At 44.2% G+C, this 24347-nt stretch overlaps 1 pseudogene; it reads left to right on the top strand.

Moving 5' to 3' along the window:
• Nucleotides 1-12004: 12004 nt before the first annotated feature.
• Nucleotides 12005-24045, top strand: LOC144373614 (mitoregulin-like; annotated as a pseudogene).
• Nucleotides 24046-24347: the final 302 nt, after the last annotated feature.

Below are 24347 nucleotides of genomic sequence, written 5' to 3'. Positions count from 1 at the left end.
GGTTCTTGCCTCTCTCTCCACCCTCTGTTTCTTATCCCTCCAAAGGACACAGCCTAAGAGCAGCTGCTTGGAAGCTCCAAGTCATCCAGAGGAGCCTGTCTGTCACAGCAAACACACAGAGCCCACCCTGGAGCTGGGTCCCACAGGCCCAGGAAGAGCTAGGGCTGCAAACCCCATCCTGCGCTGGGACTCTTGGTTGTTTTCCTGCAGGTACAGAGCGCAGTGCGTGGCTCCGGAGCCAGGCCAGCAAGACCTGAAATCAAGTCTCCATGCAATCCAGCTCAGTCCCAGCGGATGGGAGGCCTCTCCTGTGGCACAGGCTTGACAGCTCCAAGTGACCCCCAACTCGCAGGGCTGCCCTCCAGCCCACGGTTTGCTTTCCGGCTTCGCAGCTCTCCAGAGCAGCCTGTGCTCTCAGGGCGCAGAGGACAGAGAAAGCGCCCCGAGCGGAGGGGCTCCCTGCCCCACGTCCCCACAGGGGCCCTCGTTCGCAGCAGCCGGTGCTGGCTTTTAGCCGGTTTGTTTTCTCCCGGGGGCTTTTCTCTGGGAAGGCGTCTGGCGCGGGGAGGGCGACCAGACGCGCTGCGATCCGGGCGCCCTCGAACACCGGGGATGGCGTCCCTTACCCTTTGGGCGAGAGGCTCATCGCGGGGCTCCAGATGTAAGTGACTCACCCAGGCAGCTGGGCCGTCCCGGGCATCCCGGCTGCGGCGCACCAGAAAGGGATGCTCCAGCGTCGGGGCCGCGCCAGCGGACTCTGCCCTCAGCAGGCTGGCGGAAGGCCCCCGTTGCTCTGGGCTGTCCAGGTGACACAGCGGATCGACCCGGGGGCGAAGGACCTGCTCTGGCCAGCGGAGAGAGCTCCGGAGGCCCCTTCCAGGACGCGCTGGCAGGGGCGGGGCGGGGTGGACCGCGTGCGGGGCTGCGGGGACCCCCGCGGGTGGCCTGGTCAGCAGCCCTTGGCCAAGCCTGTGCGCCCCAGCGCGACACTGTGTGTGCCCTGCTTTCGAATCAGCGGATAGGAAGGGAACCTTCCTCCAGAGCTTCTTTGCAGAATTAAATGATTTAATATATGCGCAGGGGCTGCTGCTGCTGGGCGCTGGTAAATATTGGTTCCCTCCTACACTGGTGGAGTCCCCCAGAGACGGGGTGTGGACTTTAACTCGGCCTCCTGTGGAGGATGCCCCCAGGGAAAGAGATGTGGGTCCTTCTTTCTTCTCCTGGGGCTTCCCAGTACCAGCCTGACCTGGAACTCTGGGTTGCCAGAAATGCTAAATTTTCAAGAGAAAATGGAAATGTGAATTCATTTATTTATTTATTTTGTGTACTAGGGATTGACCTCAGGGGCACTCAGCCACTGAGCCACATCCCCAGCCCTGTTTTGTATTTTATTTAGAGACAGGGTCTCACTGAGTTGCTTTGAACTTGCGATTCTCCTACCTCAACCTTCGGAGCTGCTGGGATTATAGGCATGTGCCACCAAGACCAGCGGAAATCTAAATTTTCATGATCCTGTTCCTGAGTTTTTTTTCTTCTAATGTTGGCTATGAATTTAAAATAATGATAAATCCTTCCATGCCACCAAGGGCCAGCAAGGGCAAGTGTTGCTGGATACCCGTACCAACCAAATCCCTGGTCACCTACAACAGAAAGGCGAGGCCTGGAGAGGCTGTGACTGGCTCTGTCACATGTAGGCACCTACTGTCCTTCTGGATGGTTCAGCAGGAATGTGCTAGGTAGGTCCTGATGGCTGGCAAGGTCAAGGTCAGAGAGAGAAAGATGGGCAGAATTACAGCTCCGAGGGGTAATCTATTGTTAAGTCTGTTTTATAATGAAGTGTCAGGTATGTCACATAATTTATTGAATACTGTACAGAAAATGAAAAGCAGAGTGGCTGTGTGGGTATACACTCACATCATCCCACAGTCAAAAGATTGTTAGCCTAGAGTGGTGACATGCCTGTAATTCCAGCAGCTACGGAGGCCGAGGCAGGAGGATTGCAAAGTCAAGGCCAGCCAGACTCAGCAACTTAATGAGGCCCTAAGCAACTTAATGAGACCCTGTCTCAAAATTAAACATTTTTTTTAAAGGGCTGGGTGTATTGCTCAGTGGTTAAGCTGAGAAAAAAAATTGTTAATTCACAGCATCATTAAGTCAGGGACCCACTGTACACAAATGAGCCTGGGACATCTTGTCATGCCAGAGAGCAAGGGGACTGACCGGAGAGGACTGGTCATGTATGGAAGGATTCAGGGACCAGCTTCACTGGCCAGAGATGACATCGTTGGAACACCAACAAGGGCAATCATAGCCACAGGCTGAAACATGAAGTAAGCTGAACTCTGTGAGCTCCCAATGACATAAAGAGTTCAGCCAGAGGGGGCCCGGAAACCAATTCATTATTTGGAGAACTGGTAAATGAGGAGAAGACCCAACATCTACCCCAACTTTAATCTCATTTAATCAAACTGTATTCAGGATACCCCCGGGTGGATGGCAGGAAGTTTCTCCTTCCTGCCGTATTCCAGGTGAGAAGTGAAGAAGAATGAAGCAGTAGAGCATGACCACGTGCAGTCCCTGCTGAGCTCAGGGTGAGGGCCAGGGCCACCGCGACTCCTGACATCATTGGGAAGAAAAAACCACGTGCCTCTGCCTCCCCGTAGCACCTATGATGTACCCAGGCCGAAAGTGAACTTGACAAGGTCTCTACACCTAAACAATCACTGTGAACAAGAAAGAAAGAAAAAAAGAAAGTGAGGGAGGGAGGGAAGGAGATGGAGTGAGAGAAGGAAGGAAAAGTGGGAAGGAGGGAAACAGAAGAAAAGGAAGAGGGAAGCCAGGTGCAGTGGCACAGACCTGTAACCTCAGCAGCTTGGGAGGCTGAGGCAGGAGGATTTCGAGTTCAAAGCCAGCCTCAGCTACAGTAGGGCGCTAAGCAACTCCATGAGACCCTGTCTCTAAATAAAATACAAAATAGGGCTGGGGATGTGGCTCAAGGGTCGAGTGCCCCTGAGTTCAATCCCCAGTAATAAAACAAAAAAGGCGTGAAAAATTCCTCTAGGCATGGATTTTATTATTACATGCAAGTGTGTGGAGTGGTGATCATACACACGTGATTAGCATCGCCCTCCTCTTAAACATTCACCATTTCTTGCTGTCAGGAAGCTCTAATCTCCTCTCTTCTAGTTCCTTATAAATTTGTGATACGCTGTTGTGAACCACGATCGCCCCACTGAGATCTAACTGCACTTGAAATCATTATTTTCCCCAGAATGTAGATTTAAAGAAGAGTTTTGATTCTCAAAAAGTCAGAGTACTGTTGATGCTTGGTATTCTTGTCCTAAAGTCCCTGACCACTGAATTAGCCATGTTGACTGCTGCCCCTCAGGGTAGGTTCCTATGGGCTATGATCACATTTTCATCCATGGTCAGGCTGCAGCCCTGTTCAATGTGCACTTCTGTTTCCCTCACTTAACTCACAGCTGACAGCACTGTATCTCCTGCCCCAGTGAAGCTTACCTAGCATATTTTCCCCACAGGTAAGTCCCAGATCTTGCTCTTAGGAACACTACACACCACTTCAGTGCTTGCTTGGGGCCACTTGAAACAGCAAAATCTCCAAGAAAAAAATGCAAATATGCAATAAAAAAATCGTGGACTCAATAGAAAAGGACACTTGTTTGTAGCAAGTGAGAACTGAAGCAAAAAGTCAGAGTACCACTTTGAATGACCTCAGCTGGGGGTGTGCATGTGAAAGGACCCAAGGCTTGGCAGTTCTGCAGATGTCTGCAAATTCCTGCAAAAGCGCTATGAGAATTGAGTACTGCGGGTATTGGGTTTGGAGTTGCACATACGTTTTAGCAGGTTGTCAAATTCACAGAATCTGGAGGAATGAGGAGTAATTGTATTTCATAGATCCAGGATTGTAGCTAGGTGAACGGACTTGCTCCAGGTAGGCCGTTTTTGAAAGAGCCATGGTGGTTTTCCAGTGATAAAGACCTTTGATGCAGTCATAAGAAGTTTGTGCAAGCTTCTCTGCCCACCCAAGAATCTTCCTCCACGGTGTGGAACAACCCCCGCCCCAGTGCTGTCTCTGGACAGCGGATGGTCCTGTAGCCATCGGGTTAGTGCTGCCCACCTGGTCCACAGGTCCCACTCAGTACCCATATCCATCTATACCTGGTGCCTTACTCTTTCCCAGCCACTTACTTGTCTGTCAGTCTCCTGGATGTGCCTTGGGTGCTCAGAAAAGGTGTGTCAACTGACAGACACCAGGCTCTAAGCTGGACCGCTGAACTCGAAGTGAAATACAGGAGAAAGACCAGGTGTTTGGGGATGGAGGTGGAAGGATGTGTCACTCTGGGCTGGTAGGGGAAAAGTAAACAATTAAACTAGGAGGATCTGAGGCGGGTTTAATTAAAGGATGACTTATAAAAGGACAGGGGCTCTAGAATAATCTTTAGGGCTTGCCAGGCTGATCTGGCACCCTCCGCAGCCCCCTCCCCAGGCCAAAGGGAGAGGGAGATGCAGCTGCTTCCGCCAGGAGGAGCAGGGAGGATGGAGACATGTCTGCCTTCAGAGGGGCCAGAGCAGAGTAAGAGGGCAAAGCCCTCTGTCCAGAAGGCACGGTCACTGAGAGGTATTACAGTGTCTTCAGGGGGTCCTCCTCCTCCCCTCTTCCTCTCTCGTGTTTTCCGTTCTCCTTCTCTCTCTCTGTCATGTTGCTTTTCATTGACTATTTGGAGTCCCACTCCCTCCAGAGAGGTTACAGACCCTCGCAGGCATCTGCTCTGGATCTTAGCAGAGCCTTCCTCCCCACTGCAGGGTTCTGCTGCCTCCAGCCACAGGACTGGGTGGATGTGTCACGCCCCAGCAGGAGGCGAGCAAGTGGAGCCAGGCATCCTCCATTCCCAAGAGCTGCCACCCCAGCCAACATGGCAAGAAAAGCAACCCCCCAGGAATTAAAACCTTCACCCCAGGATGCACCAGGCACCCGCAGGAGCTGGGGAAAAGGCTCAACCCTTCAAGAGGTGCCTATGGAAATGGCCAGGGTGCTGCCGACTTGTGGGATGGTGGAGGACGGCCACAGCCATGCCCCAGGTGTGGGCACCCTACCCTAACCCCCCATGCACCCACACCTTACCTGGGGGGTAGCATGGCAGCAGTTGCTGCACCAGGGAAGAAGGGAAGGCCATGTGAGGCCAGGGCACTCAGTGGGAAAGCAGGTGGCTGAGAGCCCACCTTGGGAGATGGGCCTCTCCTGAGGCAAGGCTCCAGGTCCTGGCACATGCTCTGCTATCCCGATGGAACTTCCCTTTAAAATGCAAACTCAGAGCAAATTATTAAGAATTTCAAGATGGGCACTGCAGAGCCAGGGCCATTCTGAATGTGGGACCCTGTGTAGCTGTGCCAGTCCTACACCTATGAAGCCATCCCTGAGAGGAGAGGGACAAGAGCAGCTGGAGATGACATCCTAGAAGGGCAGTCAGGGAATAAGACCCCACCCTCGCTTTCCTCCCCATTTCTGGGTGGGTCTCTTCAATGGGAGAACCCAGATGCCAGCCAGAAGGCAAGATTGCCAGTGGAACAGAATCCACAGAGGTCAGCCTCCTGGGGCCGATGGAAGGACGAAAGAGGTGGAGAGTCTAATCCCACCCAGTCTACATCTTCGCCCCTCAATATTCACTCTTTAATATGGGTGGGAAAGAGCTACCATATCACTGGAAGCTAATGTCAGCTTGGTCATTGGTATGGTCTGAATGATTGTGTCCCCCAGATTCATGTGTGGATCCCTAACCCCCCATATGATGGTCTTAAGAGGTGAAGCCTCAGCGACATGAGGGTGGGGCTTTCAGGAATGCAACTTGTGTCCTTATAAATTTCCATTGTTTATAAGCTACCCTACCTATTTGTTACAGTCACACTCCCACCTGAAACAGAAAGGGAGCCACCAGCGACATCCTCTATATAAAGTAGTGGGACTGCAGGCAACAATGAAGTAACAGCAGCATGACTGCAGAAACCCTGCTTCTGTAGCTGGTCCCAGGACCTACGGGGTAATGACATTCCTTCACCTGCTCCATGATCCCCTCAGCCTTTGCTAAACAGGGATCTTTAGCTGGCAGAGTGATCCCACCTTCCTCTCCTACGGGAACTCCACTGGCAGTCCCGTCTTACTTGGGTTGCTATAGTTTTTTCCATAAACTTGTACAGTGGGACATGGAAATATAATAAGAGATGTCCAATGCACCTCCAAGACTCCAGACCTGGCTCTCCCTGCCCCACTGTAGAGCAGATCTTCCCTTGGCCATTGGGACTACTAGCATAGGCAACATAGCACCTCTCCCTGTGCATGTGGTTTGGCAGCACGAGGACCCCAGAATAGGCAGGGATATTCCACTTGCAGTGCTTTGGTACCTGGTAGAGAGAGTCTCCCTTAAGTTCCAATACTGCTTTGGTTTGGAAGAGTGTATCCCTCAGGTCCATGAGTTGGAAGCTGGGTCTGCAGGGTGATGCTATGGGGAGGTCCTACAGGCCTTTAGGAAGTAGGGCCTAGGTCACTGAGGGAGCACCCCAAGGTACATTCTGGGACCTCATGCCCATCCTCTCTTTTTCTTTGCTTCCTAGCTCATGATGTCAGCAGTTTGTTCCATTGTGCACTCCAAAGCCCCAAAGTAGTGGGGGAGTCACAGGTCTAGGGATGGATCCCCCAGAATCATGAGCCCAAATAAACCTTTGGGCTATTATTACCTTCTATCCCTGGCTAAATGACCACCTTGCACATGAACCTATTTTGAGCAAGGGCCAGGGAGGCAAGGGAATGGACTTCTGGCACCCACAGGAAGGGCCATCTTGCTAGCTGGCTTGTTGAGCACCTTCTCTGTGTCAGGTGTCCCCTGGTGGTCATCCAAAACAGGTCCACTCATGAACCAGGAACGGGATGTTTCCAGAAAATTCTCCCCGTCCTCCTGAGCATGCAAGTGCAGGCTGAGAGAGGCAGGGAGCTGGAGGAGAGGCCAAGGGAATTTTGAGCTGGTTGCTCACACAGTCTCCCTGGGTCCTTGAACAGGCCCAGGCCCAGTCTCCCACTTATTATTTCTCTTAAAAATGAGGCACTGCTGTATATACCCAGTTATCAGCCATCAGAAATATTCCTTTCACAACAGTCCACTCAGGCTCCAGAGTCTTTGAGATCCCACAGGCAGGAGTGTAGCTTCTACTTGGGTTGACCAGCAACATAGGAAGTGCTGTACTAAGAGCATTTGCCACAGAGGAAGACGGGAGGTCTCCCTTGCAGTGCTCTACGTGGGGCTCAGCAGAAGCTCCACACCTCATCCTCGTCACTGCCACGGATACTCCCAGTGCCAGAGCTGGCTCCATGATAACAACCAGGGGCAGAGCAGCTCGCCAGTCAGTCTCATGAGCTGCCTGGCTGGAGCAGCACCCCAACCCCCAGACCCAAAGAGACCAGCCACTAGATGTATTGCCAAGCGCAGCTACTTTCAGTTCACTTTTAGAAGGAATATCCTGACCTGCCCAGACCACTGGACACCTGGACACTCACCCTGCAGCTTGACCCTGAACTTAGCTGTCTCTATGACCTTCCGACTTGTACCTGTCCTACAAAGACACCCACAGTTCCTACTATTTCCTGTTACCAGCCCATTGCCATGAATGGACCAGCATGCTATTTTGCAGGATTTCAAGATTGTCAAGGTTCCTCTGAACAAATGGACAGAACCCTGAAGCAAGACAGTGAAAATATAAGGCTGTCCCTGCACTAGAAATGCAAATTGCTTTTGACTTCTCTTCTGACAGGAATGGGAAAGAGAGCCTTTACCAGGTCAATCAAACAGTATGGTGAACGCCAAAAATCCATGTGCAGAGCTGCAAACTTCAGACTTCAAACTACAGTCCGACCACTCCAACATTACTGTAGCATTGTCTAACTTGAAGACATATATATTTTACTATATAAATATATTTTGCCATTTGTCTATGCTTAGTAACAAATTTGCATTTTTTTAATTTGATATAACAAATGCTTTGATGTAATTTCTCTTAGATTTTGCATTTTTCATTATTATTATGCTTAACCTCAAACATATTGATTCTTATATAATTGTATTAATATTATGAACGATCACATGAAATGTTGTGTATATAATTATAGGGCTTTTTTTTCATTTAGTATGAGCCTTTCCATCAGTGTGGAAAACGAAGAAAATTTCTTCCCGCTGTATAATCTGGGATTTGTAGCTTAAAGTTTGTTTTTCTGTGAATAAAATGTACTCAATAAATGCTTATATAATTATATCAAAATGGATTCTGCTGTCATGTATGACTAAAAAGAACCAATAAATTAAAAATATATTCAAAAATGCAAATAAAAAGATGAAAAAAAACCTATGGTGTTTAGAAATGAAATATTTGGGAGATGATTAGGATTAAATAAATTCACCCCAGTGAAGTCCCCATGATTGGATACAGGTGACTTTATAAAGGGAGGGGAGTGGAGATTTCGGAGGATACCCATCCTTACACTTGTGGTTCTCGCCATGTGAAGCTCTGCCCTGGCTCGGGACTCTGCAGCAAGAAGACCATCCTCAGCTGCTGCCCTTGCCCCTGATGTAGACCTAGGAAACAAACCTCTCCTCTTTATACTCCTCCACTCTGGTGCTGTGTTATTAGCGACAGGGACTGGATTAATAGAATGGGAATGCTCTGTTTTAATCAGATCACAGATTCATCTTTTGTGGGCACATTCAAGTATAAAGTGACCACTTTACTGCTCAGGGCCTGGGAGTTGCAGAGGAAGGTAACGTCATTTATATACTTTAAATGAATTTACATAAGCAGCAAAGGTTCAGTATGGTACTTGATAATGTCTTTTCCCTTGGTAAGTGCTTCAAACAGCAAACTCAACAGCAGCAATTAATGTATCCTTCAGAAGACACTCTGTAATCAATTAACTCATGACATTTGACTATTCAGCCTATTATTAATCCAAATTTAATATTCACCTCAAAACCAGTTTGCCATTATCAAATCCACTAAAATGTCCTACTGAAACAATTTTCCAAGGTGAAAAAAATACAAAGATTCAAGCTGGGGACATGTTGGCTTCTTAAGAGGGATTTTAAGATTGTAGATCTTTGTCTCTTCCCAGCAGCTCTCTGAATATGACCCCAGTTTCCTCATGTTAAAATAAGGGCCTTGCATAGTCTGGCTGGCTCTGCAGGTCTAAGGCTCCCGTGTCCAGGATCTGCCTATTTTTAGCCCAAGGCATCTTAGAAATGAGGCCAGAATTCCAAATGAGGTTCAAATTTGCAAAAACACTACTGGCCCAGGTACACAGTCTCAGAAAAAGACTCCAAAATGACTTAAAATTAACACATCATACCAAACTTTTTGTTTTATAAGTGAGAAAACTTAATTAAGGAGAAATTTCATGTTTTCTTCTGATTAACCTACTTATCTTTCAAAATTCAGTTCTGAGCTGGAGGTACACAGCTCAGTGGCAGAATGCATGCCTAGTCAATGGGAGGTCCTGGGTTCCATGCCCATCACTGCAGAGAGGAAGAAGAGGAAGAGGAAGAGGGAAGGAAGAGGAGGACGGGGGGGGGCGGGGAAAGAGAGAGGACCTGAGAGGAGAGACTGATTTAATTTAGCCATTCACCCAAAAGATACAGCTGACCACTCCCTACTGTCATCAACACCAAATATTCACTGTGTGTCAGTTATCTGCCAGTCCCTGTTCTAAGCACTTAGGATTCATGGTGCACAGTGGAGATGAAAATCCTTGCTCTCAAGTGGCTTATATTCTAGGTGGGGGGGGAGGGCTGGGGGCACTGCACTGTAAATGTAATAAGTAAATCCTGCTGTATGTGGCAGGGAGCCAGGACTAGAGGGAGACAGAAAAGGACCATGGGGATCAGGAACACCAAGAGTGGGAATGGCTGAGTTTGTGAGTGACTTATTTAGTTAGTTAGTTAGTTAGTTAGTTTTGAGTTTGAGATTTTTACCTAGTCTGATAGCTTCATAAAGAGGTGAAAGTTGATTAAAAAAAAAAAAAACTTATAGGAGATGGGGAAACGAGCCAGGGAGTATCTAGAAGAAGAAGAACGGCAGGGTCCCACCCTGTGAACATTCTCCACCAGTTCAGGTCACAGTGAGCAGGCTCTTGAGAGCTAAGGCTAGGGAAGCTGGTCACACAGAGCCCTTGGGGCTACCACAGAGGCTTCTACACTCCAGGGTTTGAGTAGAGCAGTGACATGATCCAACTTCTTCCCTGCAGGCCCACCTGCTCTGGTTGCTGTGTGGGGAATAGAACATGGAGGACAGGAAGAGAAGCTCTGAAAGCCGGTGGGGGCTGTTGCAGCCCCTCAGGTAAGAGGCCAGGACTGCTTGGACCCAGGGCGGTAGCGGAGGTCAGCTCTGTCCTGAAAACACAACAGGGTGAGCTAAGAGATGAGATGACACTAATGGGAAACATGAGTAAAGTGTTTCCTTGAGTTTTGTGAGCAAACAAATCAAACCCCACGACAGGGTTGTGGGAACTCCTGATTTATATCTGTCGGAAGTATAAGTGACAACCTACCACTTGAAACTGGCAATTTGAAGGGGGCGGGGTGTGGTCAGAGTCTTGTGATTCTGAGCTCTCAACTTGTAGTATCTGACACTATTTCCAGATAGAATTGGAGGACATTCAACTGCTGGTGTTCACTGCAGAACTGGTTGGTGTGTGGGGCTTCTCCCACATCTGATGTCTGAAGTACTGAGCGTCTGCATAAGAGGTAGTTGGTACTGAAAACCAGAGTGGGAAAGTGTTTTCGCCACACTGTGTAACACATTGCTGCAAACTTTGCAACTTAAAACAAATACACCCTTATTCTCTCACACTTTCCATGGGCCAGGAGTCTTTAGCTAGGTCGTCTGTTAAAAGTTTCACAAGGCTGCAACTAAGGTGCCAGGCTGTGTTTTCATCTGGAGGCCCCAGTGAGGAAAATCTGCTTCCAAGCTCATTCAGGATGCAGACAGCTGGTTTATTTGTGGTTGTAGGATAAAGGATCTAGCTGTTAGCTTGGAGCACCCTGCCATTCCCAGGGGTCACTCACAGTTCTTTGATGTCAACTCCTTCAACACTTCCACCCTCTTCATCAAGCTGTAAGGAAAGTCTTCAATGTAACATAAAGCAATCACAGGTGACACCGTATCACCTTTGCTTTATTCTATTAGTTAGAAGCAAGTCTCTGGATCTGCACACTTAAGTGCCTGAACACCAGGAAGTGGGACACATGCGGGATCACAGTGACCTGTATCATTAGAAGTGTGTGTGCCCCTCATCTCAAAAATTCTGTCTCCTGTTAGCTCTGGCATAGCATGGCTAGTGTGACAAAAGAACTTCATTTTCTTTTTAAATTTTTTTTTTAGTTGTTGACAGACCTTTATTTTATTTATTTTTTTATGCAGTGCTTAGAATCAAACCCTGTGCCTCACACATGCTGGGCAAGAGCGCTTCCACTGGGCCCCAGCCCCAGCCCCAGCCCTAAGAACTTCATTTTCAATTTAAAGAAAGCTAATGATCAATTTAACTTAAAAACCCATAGTAAACTCAGTGTCAGGAAAAAAAAAAATTTGTGTAAGTAAATGAGACTTCTTTTTCAACTGTAAATTTTATAAAATTAGATACAGATCAAATATCTCCACTGAAAACTCGGTGTTTAAAAAGTATGATTGATGTTAATTGTAAAGATATACACCAAGTTTCAAAGACAATACAAAACCCAGAAATCTCTTAAATAATTTCCAAAGTGATGTTGAAATGATAAGATATATTATTAAAAACAATTTTATCTGCTTGTACTTATTTTTGAAAAAAACGAGTTACCAGAGGATTTTAAGTTGCACACGTGGTTCAAATTCTATTGCTGAGCAAAAATAAAGAGGTGCTGAGCTTACACTTAGCAAGACACCAATGTCAGCTAATAGTGCAGGGAAACATCTGATTAATGATAGATGGGACACTGTGGAGGGCCTAGAGGGGTGCAGAGGGGCTCTCCAAGCACTGGGAAGGTCTCTGGAGAAGGCCAACCTGTTGCTGACACACCCAGCAGGACGCCCCGCGCAAGCCGCTGCTCCGCTGGCTCTTCACCCTGTGCCCGCTGTGAACGCGGCGTTGCTTGACCCTCGCGCAGCGCCGTAGGCCGCGGTGCACGCTGGGCGGCCGCGATGGCGGACTTGTCGGAGAGGACGCTGCAGGTGTCGGTGCTGGTGGTTTCGTCTCCGGAGTGCTCGTCGGCTGGCAGGCGAACCGGCTAAGGAGGCCTGGAGGAAGCAGAGGCTGCAGGACAAGCTGGCGACGACGCAGAAGAAGCTGGACCTGGCCTGAAGCAGCAGGTACGGTGGGGCCGGGCACACCCCGGGGTGGGCGAGGGGGCGCGGGGCGCCACGGCGCTTTCCTCCCAGCGACCCCAGTCCCTGGGAGCCGGCGTCCGACCCAAACGCTCCGCACCCGCGACCTCCCCGCGCCAAACCCCGCTCCAGCCCGCGCTAAACCCCGCGCGAAACCCCGCTCCAGCCCGCGCTGCGCCCGGCCGGGCCAGCCACGGAACCTCCCGACCGTCCACGACAGACCGCGTCCCCTGCCCTGACGGCCCCAGCCGCAGGGTCTGCAGCCCAGGGCCTCGCTGGAGCTGCCCTACCCGCGCCCGCTCCGCGCTTTCCGGGGTCCCTGTCCCTGGAGCCACCGCTCTTGGGGCCCAAGCCTCAGGAAGAGTCCTACTGTGTCAGGACTGCAGGACCTGGAGGGCGAGCAGGGACGTTAACTAGAGGACACACAAGTGATGTCAGCATGAAAGTTAACTTCAAAGCTAAACCAGTGGCAAAGGAGATGAACTCTCCCAAAGACTGTGAAAATGACCACTCTCAGTTTTTGGGGAGGCGTGACCTGCCTGGCACCTAGACTTGCTGCTCCAGGGTGTCAGGTTCAGCTTTCTGGAAAGCACTGCGAGGAGGTGTAGCCCATGTGCATGCGCCCAGGCTGGGTAGTGGAGTTCCAGAAACCTGCCCTATGTAATAATGAAACGTTGGGACAGAGATTGATAGATAGTAAAAGTACTTTGCTCATTGTTGCTTAATAGAAAAAATGATACACTTTAATGAGAAGTAATAGGGGAATGAATAACTTTTGATGGGATATAATACTACTATTACTAAACTTTTGTTAAATGTTAATGTGTTAGGGAAAATATTTGTGATCAAATGGCAAGTTAACAAAAACAAAACGGAATAAAAGGTATCTTAATGACGTTTTTCTATATATAGTACATGAAAACGATATAAAAGAAAACATGCTGAAATGGTATCTCTGTGGTGGAATGCTGGGAGTAGTGTTTTTTTCTCATTTTTAAGTACACCGAATGCCTATGCCTTTTTTTTTTTCCAGTACTGAGATTGAACCCAGGTGTGCCCTATCACTGAGCCACATCCCAGCTCTTTTATTATTTATTTGTTTTTGTGGTACTGGGGATAAGTCTGGGGCCTTGTGCATGCTAGGCATGTAAGTGCTCCACCACTGAGCCACATCCCTAGCCCTTTTTATTTTTTATTGTGACACAGAGTCTGGCTAAATTGTTGAGGCTGGCCTTGAACTTGTGATCCTCCTGCCTTAGCCTCCATAGTAGCTTGGATTATAGGTGTGTGCCATTTCATCCCAGGTCTATTACCTTTCGAGAAAAAAAAGTAAATAGCAATTAATAGGTTCATTTTTTTTTTAAGATTCTTTATCAGTTTGCAAATTTTATTTTGTAAAAAGGATCTATTGCCAAGATTTTTACTCTAAATAAAATTATTTATATCAGTTAAAAATAAGCCAGGCACGGTGATGCAGGCCTGTAATCCCAGCAGCTCTGGAGGCTGAAGCAGGAGTATGGTGAATTCAAAGCCAGCCTCAGCAAAAATGAGGTGCTGTACAACTCAGTGAGACTGTCTCTAAATAAAATACAAAATAGGGCTGGGGTCATGTGCCCCTGAGTTCAATCCCTGGTACCTAAAAAGAATTTTAAAAAATAAATTTTAAAATGTACCAAAGAATTTGGCACATAAATATTTAAGTGACTTTGTATTGGAATCACAGTGGTACAGCAAAAGCAAAATTGTCTCCTGGTAGAAATGAAAAATAAAACTTGATGGAGTATTGACTTACTTACTGGTAATTTACTGTGGTTCTGCACTTAATTTTAAATTTAGTAGGACATTAAGAGAACCAGGAAATTTTTCAAAAGTAAACTATAAAAGCAGTTAGTAAAGCAAAAATAAAAGATGATTACAAAATTATTCAACTTGGGGACAAATTGATTCAGGAACCACTTGATACCTTGAATATCTGGAAAGGATGTTTTAATAGTATTAGCTCATTCTTTCTTGTATCCACAAAAGAGACCTGAAAAGAAAGTGGACGGACGGGGCTGGGGATGTGGCTCAAGCGCTAATGTGCTCACCTGGGTTCGATCCTCAGCACCACATAAAAATAAAATAAAGATGTTGTGTCCACCGAAAAGTAAAAAATAAATATTAAAAAAATTTTTTTTCTCTCTCTCTCTCTCAAAAAAAAAAAAAAAAAGAAAGTGGAATAAATTTCCAGCATGGTATCCATGGGACAAGGAATCAGCTTCCTATTTGGGTTACTGAGTGTATGAATTTTGTAAATAACTCAGGTGGATGCCAAATAATAAGGACAGAGAAGAAGCTAGTGGAATTTACTTTTTTATCTACTTTATCTTTTGCACATAATCTGCAAGAAAAGAAACCAAAGAAAGATGTGCCTTTTTGGAGGGTACATTGACAAAGATGCAAGTAGTCTTTAGTAACACAGGAAGTCAAGACAAAGTCATGTAACATTCGATGCAATGAATACTATTTGGTAATAAGGAATAAACTTATGATACAACAGTGTGGAAGCATAACATTACATGGTTCATGTAGACAAGAGTTCATACTGTACAAGTTCATTTATGTAAAAGTTCAAGAGCAGGCAAAATTTAGGGTGGACAAAAATCAACACAAGTTTGTCTCAGGAGGAATGGGATGGAATTTACTAGAAAGGACATTGGAGTTCTTCTATGAGGTTTCAGTTATAAACACACATGTTTGTCAAAATGCAGCAGATATACCTTTTAGGTTTGTGCATGTCTTTGTATGTTTTGCATCAAATATTCAGCTCTCTTAGTGGTACCTATAGCACATTATTTAGGGGGCAGTGTATTGGTGACTGCGGTTGACTTCGAAATGCATAAAAATAAAGTGGGTTGATGGATAGATAGATTAAATAAGTAGGGTAAAATGTGAACAGTAGAATCGAGGTAGTGGCATATAGGTATTTGGTATAAAATTCTTTTGACTTTATTGTATGCCTAAAAGTGTTTATTTCATAAGGGGAGAAAAGTAAATAGACATAACTGAAATGTAAGAATCATAACTTAATATGATGTTTTAAACTGTCTCCGTTTGCCGTAGGTTGATAGTCTGCTTTCTGAGAGCTGATTGAAAGAAGCTCTAGAACCTAATAAAAGTCGAGATATTTACCAAAGGTAAAGTATGCTCAATTATTGGGTTTTCTCGGGACTAAGCTTATATCTCAATGAGTTTGATTTAAGGCACAGAAGTTGTTTGAGACTTTCTTGCCCTCTTTCCCTTCCTTTCTTGCTTTTTCTTTTTATTTATCTATGTTTCACCCGAAAGACAAAATAATAATGGTAGATAATATTGAGGTAACAGTGAATAAGATTTTCTAAAATGTACTTTTAAATATTTCCTATCATTATCTAAATCTACCTGGTCTTAATTTGAAGTGATAAGATCAAATAAAGAATAGTAAATATTAAAAAGAAGCACCCTTCATTTATTTTATACCCTGTATGTGCCGGGCGTTATAGTCTGTACTCCTCAAACTTTTTCTTAAATTTTTTCAATAATACCATAAGGTACTTATTAACATAAATAAGAAAATCAAGGCTCACAGCAGTTAGTTAATGCATCTAGCATTACTTGGCTTTAAGACACTAAAGTTGGGAGCCTATGAAAATGTTTTAAGGTGGCTAAGAAATGCAGAATTCCTGAAGCAAGGGAGAGCACTTGAGAACCTCAGAGGTGCAGGGTTTAGTCCATTACAACCAAATGGAAGGATTGCAGGGTGATGTCATGAAGGTCTAGAAGGAACCAGCTACACCTAGTAGTTGTGGGCTTGTTGCTATTGTGCAGCAACTAAAATCTGCTCAGAATGCACTGTGGTGTCTCACGCAGAATCACCCTAGGCCCTTGGCTCATGTAGCCCAGAAATGATCAGAAATCTTGCTAGAAGCAATTTGTCTTTGCTTGGGATAATGACCTTTAATTTTCTTGAAAAGATACTGTGTTCTCTATATGAGTAAGTAGTTTCTGGTTTTAATCCCTGGGAAATTTTAACATTAAATAGACATAACGAACTAAACTGAACTAGACTGCTAACACTTTTGCATTAAGTTCAGAACATCAGAACATCATTAAGTAAATCTGCAAATTTGGGGGTATTTGAAGAGTTTATAGCATTCAGAAGAACATGAGAAGGGGCACCAGGAGATAAATAGTAAATACTTAAGTAATAAGACCATGGGGAAGAAAAGAAAAGAGCATGAGATTCATTCTATTAACTTAAACTATTTATTAGAAGTATTTGGAAAAGTGTTACTTAAGCCAGCAATTCAAAATGCCTAAAGGCAAAGTAAAATATAAATAATTTTTAAAATGTCAAATGGAATTTAATTTACCATTTATTGGCAGGATTGATTGTTTAAGGAATTATTTCAAATTAAGTTAATCAATAATAGTGAAGAAAATAATAAAAGAAATCGTGCTTGCTTTGCTAGATTTAAAAACAAAATAATATATACAGACTATATTTGAAGCCCTGGGGAAAGCTAAGTTTTGAATTTTCTTTTAAAAAATATTAAGCGTTGGGGCTGGGGATGTGGCTCAAGCGGTAGCATGCTCGCCTGGCATGCCTGGTGCGCTGGGTTGGATACTCAACACCACATAAAAATAAAATAAAGATGTTGTGTCCACCAAAAACTAAAAAATAAATATTAAAAATTCATTCTCTCTCTCTCTCTCTCCCTCTCCCCCCCCCTCTCTCTCTCTCAAAATAAAAAATATTAAGTGTTTATGGGGAGAAGAGATTGAACCCAGGCCCCTTTGCCACATGGTCACATCCCTCGTCCTTTTTATTTTTTTCTTCTGTGACAAGGTCTTGTTAAGTTGCCCTGGCTGGCCTCAGACTTTCAATCCTCCTCCTCAGCCTCTAGAGTTGCTGGGATTGTAGATGTGTGACACTCTGCCTGGCAATAATAAGTATTTTTAAGCCATAGTTAGCTTGTGAATAAAATGATCCCTTCACAGTCCCTTAAAAATTCACACTGATGTTTGCAAGTCTGAAAATGTCATTTTGCCCTTATGTTTGATTAATAGTTAGCTGGTTATAGAATTTAAAATAATTGCTACTAAAACTTTTGAAGGCATTGTTGAGTTTTCATTGCATGCAGTGATGCTGGTAAGTCCAATTATCGTTCCTTAATAATTAGCCTGTTGACTTTTAGCCTTGGTGTTTTGAAATTTTAGCACAATATATTTTGGCATTGTTTTTATCTGTTTAGCACCAAGTGGATAGTTTCACTTTGAAAACTCATATATTTCTCATGAGTTCTGGGAAATTTTATTTTACTAAAGATCACTTCTTTACTTCCATTTATTTATTTTTTCTGAAACATCTTTGAGTCGGGTATTGAATATCTTGGATAGATTGTCTAGGTTTCTAAACCTCTCATGAATACTTTTGTTGCTTGTCTTTTTCTTATGCCTGGGAGTTTCTCTTGACTTTTTTTTTTTCCCTCCTAAATGGAATTCTAATTGAGGATTGGGTAACAAATACTGACAGTATTTTGTGTAGCAGCCACAATTAATTCCATCAGACATTCCAAATAAAACACTAACAAAAATTTTTATAACTTCTATGAATGCTTTATTTTACTGATCATGTTGTTCATTTGCTAGTGTTTTTTCTTGTTTTCAGTCTTTTTTTTTATACTATCATATTCCTGCTTTCAGATTTTCTCCTTCCATGCTTAGGTTTGTTTTTAAGTTTTCTTCTGTTCTTTGAATTGTCTTTGCTTCCTTGTTGCTCGGATTCCTATTTATTTATTTATTAATTTTACATTTTATCCTTATGTTGATGGTTTTCTTTATTTAGTCTGGTGGCCCTTTGCTATTCATTTTTATTTGAGAATGTGAGCCTGGGTTGATTATTCTAGAGCCCTTTCTCGGGTTCTTCCACTGTGGCATATCTTGGTGTCTTTCCTGTTAGCACCATATGCTGAATGCAAATCAAGTTCTTTGCAGGTGGACAGGGCTCATCATGGGGTCAGGAACCAGCCTTTAGTCTGAGGAGCCTTCAGTGCAGGAATAGGTGTGCTGGAAAGTTCTTTTGTAATTATGATTCTCCCCAAATCATTTTATTATTATTATTATTATTATTATTATTATTATTATTATTATTATTATTATTATATTTAAGAAGAATCTTCTGGTTCAGTGGGAAAACAGAAGGTGAGATAAGAGAAGAGAGCTAACAGGCTCAGGATTTCTGCCTGTGTGACACTTGATAAGAGTGTCACTTGATAAAAGAACATGCTTCTGTTTTTTCCATGCAGCAGAAATTTGTTGCCCTCTCTTGCTGGCCCATGATCCTTTCCCATTCTTTGCTGTTTGGGGTTATTACCTTCGAAAACACTTTAGTCATTTTTTGTTCTGTTTCAGGAGGCAGCGAAGATGGGTGTGTGCTTAGTTTTTATCCTGAACCAGGAATCTTAAGTATCTGGGCTGTTTGAGGATTTGATAATTTTATAGATATGAAAGAGATAATTATAATTATTTTCTTGGATTGTGTATTATAAAAAAATCATTTTGCACTCTGGCTCTCAAGTGAGATTTCTGAGTTCTTTCATTCAACAGGACATCTGTCAAAATAAGCAGCTTTACTAAATCTCATCTGACAAAACTCTGCTGCTGGATTCTCCAGGGTGGGTCAGTGGCTCCTGATGTCCCAAGACCAGCAGTTGGTGAAATTCTGTCTCTTCTGCCAGCCTCAGCTTGTTGATGATGTCTGTCCTCAGAATTGCAAAGTCCTTAGGGGGCAGTATTTAAGAGCAGGAAGGGGAGGGGGTTTCTTAATGCCTTGCTATAGAGGCTGGGGGCAGGGGGCATCCTGAGCATGCTCTTTTATGTTCTGTTGGCCAGCCCAGGTGTCCCCCCACCACCTGCAGTGGAGGCTGAGAACAGAGGGCAGGTCACAGGATAGAGGAAGCCAGAGGAGGGTTTGGGGCAGGCACCTGGCAGGGTGAACCAGTTTCATGTTGCCATTTCTCTTTTTCTGCCCATTTCACAAAGGATTTTTGACTCCTACCCCTTTTCCCTTTTATGTTACTTTATGTCATTTCACTCACATCTGTAAGAGAAAAACAGCTCCAATAACACAGAAGTCACTTTCTTCAGAGAGTGAGAGAAAAGCCAGGGCTCCGAATACTAAAAAAAAGATTTGATTTTTGAAAACTCCTCTGGGTGCCACAGCACGCACCTGTGATCTCAGTGTCTTAGGAGGCTGAGGCAGGAGGATCATGAGTTCAGAGGCAGCCTGAGCAACTTAGTGAGTCTCCAAGCAACTCAGGGACACCCTGTCTCTAAATAAAATGCAGAAAAGGGCTGGGGATGTAGCTCTGTGGTTCAGTGCTCCTGGATTCAATCCTTAGTATTAAGAAAAAGAAGGAAAACTCCGCTATCATCAGTTGTACCCCATTTTTGGTCATTTTTTGTATCTCTTCTCTGGGTGTCTGAGACTTAAACTGAGTTATATGAGCTGTCTCTGTAGCCCAAAGCATTGCACCTGTCCCGAGAGCCTGTTCAAAAGGGGTGTGCAGTGGCAGTGGCAGTGGCAGGAAGAGGCAGCCACTGCCACTGCCACTAGTCTGCATGCCCACTCGGAGTCCGGGTGCCTACCTGCCCTCCCTGCTGCCCTCCCAGGGACCCACTGTGGTTCTTTTTAGAACCTTACTTTCTCTGCCTGGAGTCGGGCTTGTTGGGAGACTTACACAGCTGTGGTGGGGGTCAGTTGTGTCTCATGTCCAGTTCCTTGGCCTTGGCAACTGTAGAGCTGGGGAGGCGTCTTAGAACCCAGAGCCCCTCCTCATTTTAGACTCAGGAGACTGAGGCCCCAGGTCCCTGACATTTCTGAGCCTGGTTTTCCTGCCCAGGGCCTTGGAGCGCCCCTTGGATCATCTAAAGCAATGGGTACAAAGGTTTTTACATGTGGATTTTTAAACATTATTTTTAACAGTAGCCAATGGCCTTGCCTGCTTAGTGATTGAATGATTTTTTTTAATAGCTTTCTAATTGTGACAACAGAAAAATCGTTATATTTTCTTTCTTTTTTAAAAATTTAGATGTATCCAGTTAACATAGGCAATAGATGAGAATAAAAATGTTCTTCAAAAGCTAAGAAAAGTAAGTATTATGTGAATCATATTAGAAAAAAAACTTTTTATATAAATATTTTCACTAAGAGGAATGAATTGGAGTCGGTAAGTTCCTGGGTTTGCATTAGAAATAAAGCCCAACCCAGAGGTGCTGAGTGGGGGCATGGTCTCCCAGGTGTGCTTCAGAGCAGAAGAGAACCTCCAGCCCTGCTGAGCTCTTCAGCATTAAGGACCCAGAAACCCAGACACTGCCTTTCAAATGTGTGCATTGTATAATTTAGATGAGGTGCAATTTGGAGCCATTTTGATTTTAATCCCACTGTGGGTAGAGTCTAGCCCCGGGTGAGTGGAAGGAAGTCTGGTCTCAGTGGTGGCTCTCACAGCAATGACTGCCAGATTGGAGGAGCCAGCTTTACCCTTGGCCATCCCTTCAGGAGTTTTTTTTTTTTTTCCTATGGGCCTGAGTTTCATCTACGTGTCTAGGGCTAGAGGCTCATGGAGCAAGTGGAAGTCACCTGAAAGTGTCCCCTGCCTGTGTCTGAATCCTTGTTACTGCATCTGAGTATCTCTTCTGCATATCTGCAGTAACACAGAACTTTTCAATGCAGGAGGCAGGCTCGCCCCGAGTTTGAAAACTTAGTTAACCCACAGATGGGAAAACAGCCTTCAAAGGTGAAGAAACAATGTCTCTGTCAGTAAGCAGCAGAACCTGGGACCAGCCCTCTCCTTTCTGACTCTGGAGCCAATATCCTGTCAGACCCTGTCCCCTACTTGACTCTAGAGTGTCTGCAGTGCTCAGCAAGAAACAAAACGAAAACAAAACCATGTGGTTTTGTGTTTTCATTTGGCTTGCATTCCAACTCAATTACTTAACTACATTTCTTGTAACTCTAATGTATTTCCCTAAGGTAAGTATAATCTCACACTAGTCTTTATTTTGTCCTACAGCACTTACTGTGGTTTTTATTGTTATTTTTTTAAGATGAATGTAATTAGGAAACTAAAATTCATTTCTCAATGAAATATTCTCTCCTAGGCGGATGAGTCTGCACCCGTCGGGAACTATAATCAGAGAAAGGAGGAGGAGCAGAATTTCTGGACAAGCTCACTCAACAGCTGCAGGCGCTTGCTGTGACCACAAGCAGAGAACATAGAACTGAGTATGCCATCTTCTTGCCTTCATTCCTTTCTTTCAGATATTATGTTGCTATCATTTTTACATTTGATTCTGAAATAAATATATGCTATAACAGCATAGATATGAAGAAATGACCACAATGGTCTGAATAATGAGCAGTTATTGTGCATGATAGGACATGTCAAATCCCAAGAGAGATGTAAAGATGTGCACGTCCTAGTCTTTGTCCTCAGATTACTCAAGATGTAGTTGGGAAAGCAAAACAGAGGTGCGAGAAGCTACGTAAACAAGTGTTAAATAACTAGGATGACGCCCTGAGTGTCAGTGTTGATGGGTAAGGAAAATGACTTGCAGTGTCTACTGACAGGGTCCCCTGTCTTTTTTTTTTTTTTTTTTTTTAATAATATTTATTTTTTAGTTCTCGGCAGACACAACATCTTTGTTGGTATGTGGTGCTGAGGATCGAACCTGGGCCGAACGCATGCTAGGCGAGCGCGATACCGCTTGAGCCACATCCCCAGGCCAGGGTCCCCTTTCTTATAAATGTTTTTTAAAAATTTGAAGTAGACACATAATTGTTTTTCTGCTGGAGAGAATGTTAATAATCTCTCTTACAAATTACAAAAGACTTGTAGGTATAAACAAACCCAATTTGTAGGGAGCAATAAAATATCAATTATTTAGACCCTTCAAATGCTGTTCCCCAGCTTTTTACACTGTGGGAAAAATGCTAAGAATATTGACTCGAAGATTCTAGAATTTTCACTGAATTCTAGCATTAAGAATGTCAGAATAGTGATATTTTACTTAACTTTTCCACCACAAACAACTATAAAAATCTGTGCAAATAAATAATATGCATTCTTTTCAAATGAAAATATAACATTAGTCAAAATGAGCCATATAGGACCAGAGAGCAATTTTCAATAAATTTCAAAGAATAGAAATTGTATATATTTTTTGATCTCTTAGAATTTTATTAAAGCTCAGTGACAGAAAAATAACTAGATATCATTAAAAGTCTGCAAATTAAGTTACATACTTTATCTGTATGATGCATTAATTCAAGAAAGTGTTGCACTGGAAATTGGAAAATATTTCAAATGATAAAAATGTATGACTCTGGGGCTGGGTTGTGGCTCAGCGATAGAGTGCTTGCCTAGCACGTGTGAGACGCTGGGTTTGAGCCTCAGCACCACATAATACCTTTATTTATTATGTCCAACTACAACTAAAAAAATATTTTAAAAAGTATGTATAACTCATGGGTTGCAGCCAAAGTAGTGCTTAGAAAGGAATTCATAGCTTCAATGAATAATTTTAAAAGATACCAAAAATCAATTATTGAAGCTGTTAACTTAAGAAGCCAGAAAAAGAATAAGGTAAACCCAAGGGAAAGGAAAAAATACAATGGGAACAGAAAACAGTGACATCAACAGATAAACAGTGGTGCAATCAGCAAAGCCAAACATTGACTTTTCTGTAAATATTAATCAAACTGATAAATTCTTAGCAACACTGATTAAGAGGAAAGAAATACAATAGTGATGAAGATAAATGGCTCTAGGTATATCCAGATACTCCAGTATACATTCAAGAGCTCTACCACTGAGCCACCGCCTCAGCCCTCATCCTAACTGGCTCTGATGGGAAGCTCACTGCAGGCAGACATTGTTCTAAACACTTTACGGATTGTCACTCACCTGATCCTCATGATAGCCTTAGGAGTCAGGTTCTGTTGTTATCTCAACTTTATTTATGAGAAAGGGAGAGCTTACAAGAAGGTCACCCACGGAAGAGAGAGAGCCAGAATCAAAACCCCCACTTGTGTTTCAAGCACTGTGTGAGAGCGCTCAAGCAGCTGAGCACTCCTGAATGGGGGACCCAGGCCGTGGGTGGGGTGCTCTTGTAGCCCAGGCCTCGCTCATATCAGCCGGTTCCTTGTCCACCCTCAGTCCTTCAGGTCACGTGTGCTCAGCACGGTTGTGGGAACCATTAGTTGTACTTTCCTTTCATTGCTTTTTTTTTTTTTTTTTTGGCCAGCTCCAAAAATGGAACAGTTCTTCAAGGTACAGAGGTTCTGCTCCAACTGGGTTTGTATTCGCATGTTTTTTCAAGAGATCTCATAAATGCTTTTTGTAGAACTGATGTGCTTACTGACAAAGAGGAAGATGAGGATTCTTCTGAGGAAGATGAAGAAGATGAAGATGATGACGAAATGGAAGAAAGTGGTGGAGAAGAAGAAGAATCAGCAGAGGAAGAGGAAGAGGAACAAGAAAATGAATCTCCTAAACAAACAAGTAGATTGGAGATTTTACTGCTCAGCAAGTTGGGGACCTTACATTTAAGGTAAGTAGAGAAGACGGGGACCTAGTGTAAGGAGAATGTTTCTAAAGGCTCAGTCTGTTTAAATAAGGGATTATGATTTACAAGCAGTAGTTATGTGAGAGTCTATTATTAACGTTACCTGTTCTAAAGATGTGGCTTTAGTGTTGATAAATCTTAACAAGGGGTAAAATTTTATAATTAGTTTCTGAATGTCATATGTACCAAGTTATTCAGGTGGGTTAGGCAGTGTTCTAGCTGAGGTAGGGGGAGCACTATCACACTTCTTCCTGTTGGCTTAGACTTGAAGGGGCGCACGTCCATTC

The sequence above is a fragment of the Ictidomys tridecemlineatus genome, unplaced genomic scaffold (assembly GCF_052094955.1).
Source record: "Ictidomys tridecemlineatus isolate mIctTri1 unplaced genomic scaffold, mIctTri1.hap1 Scaffold_446, whole genome shotgun sequence".
In the NCBI taxonomy this organism is placed as follows: domain Eukaryota; kingdom Metazoa; phylum Chordata; class Mammalia; order Rodentia; family Sciuridae; genus Ictidomys; species Ictidomys tridecemlineatus.
The sequence above is the reverse complement of the archived record's forward strand: the minus strand, read 5'-3'. Positions and strand labels throughout refer to the sequence as shown.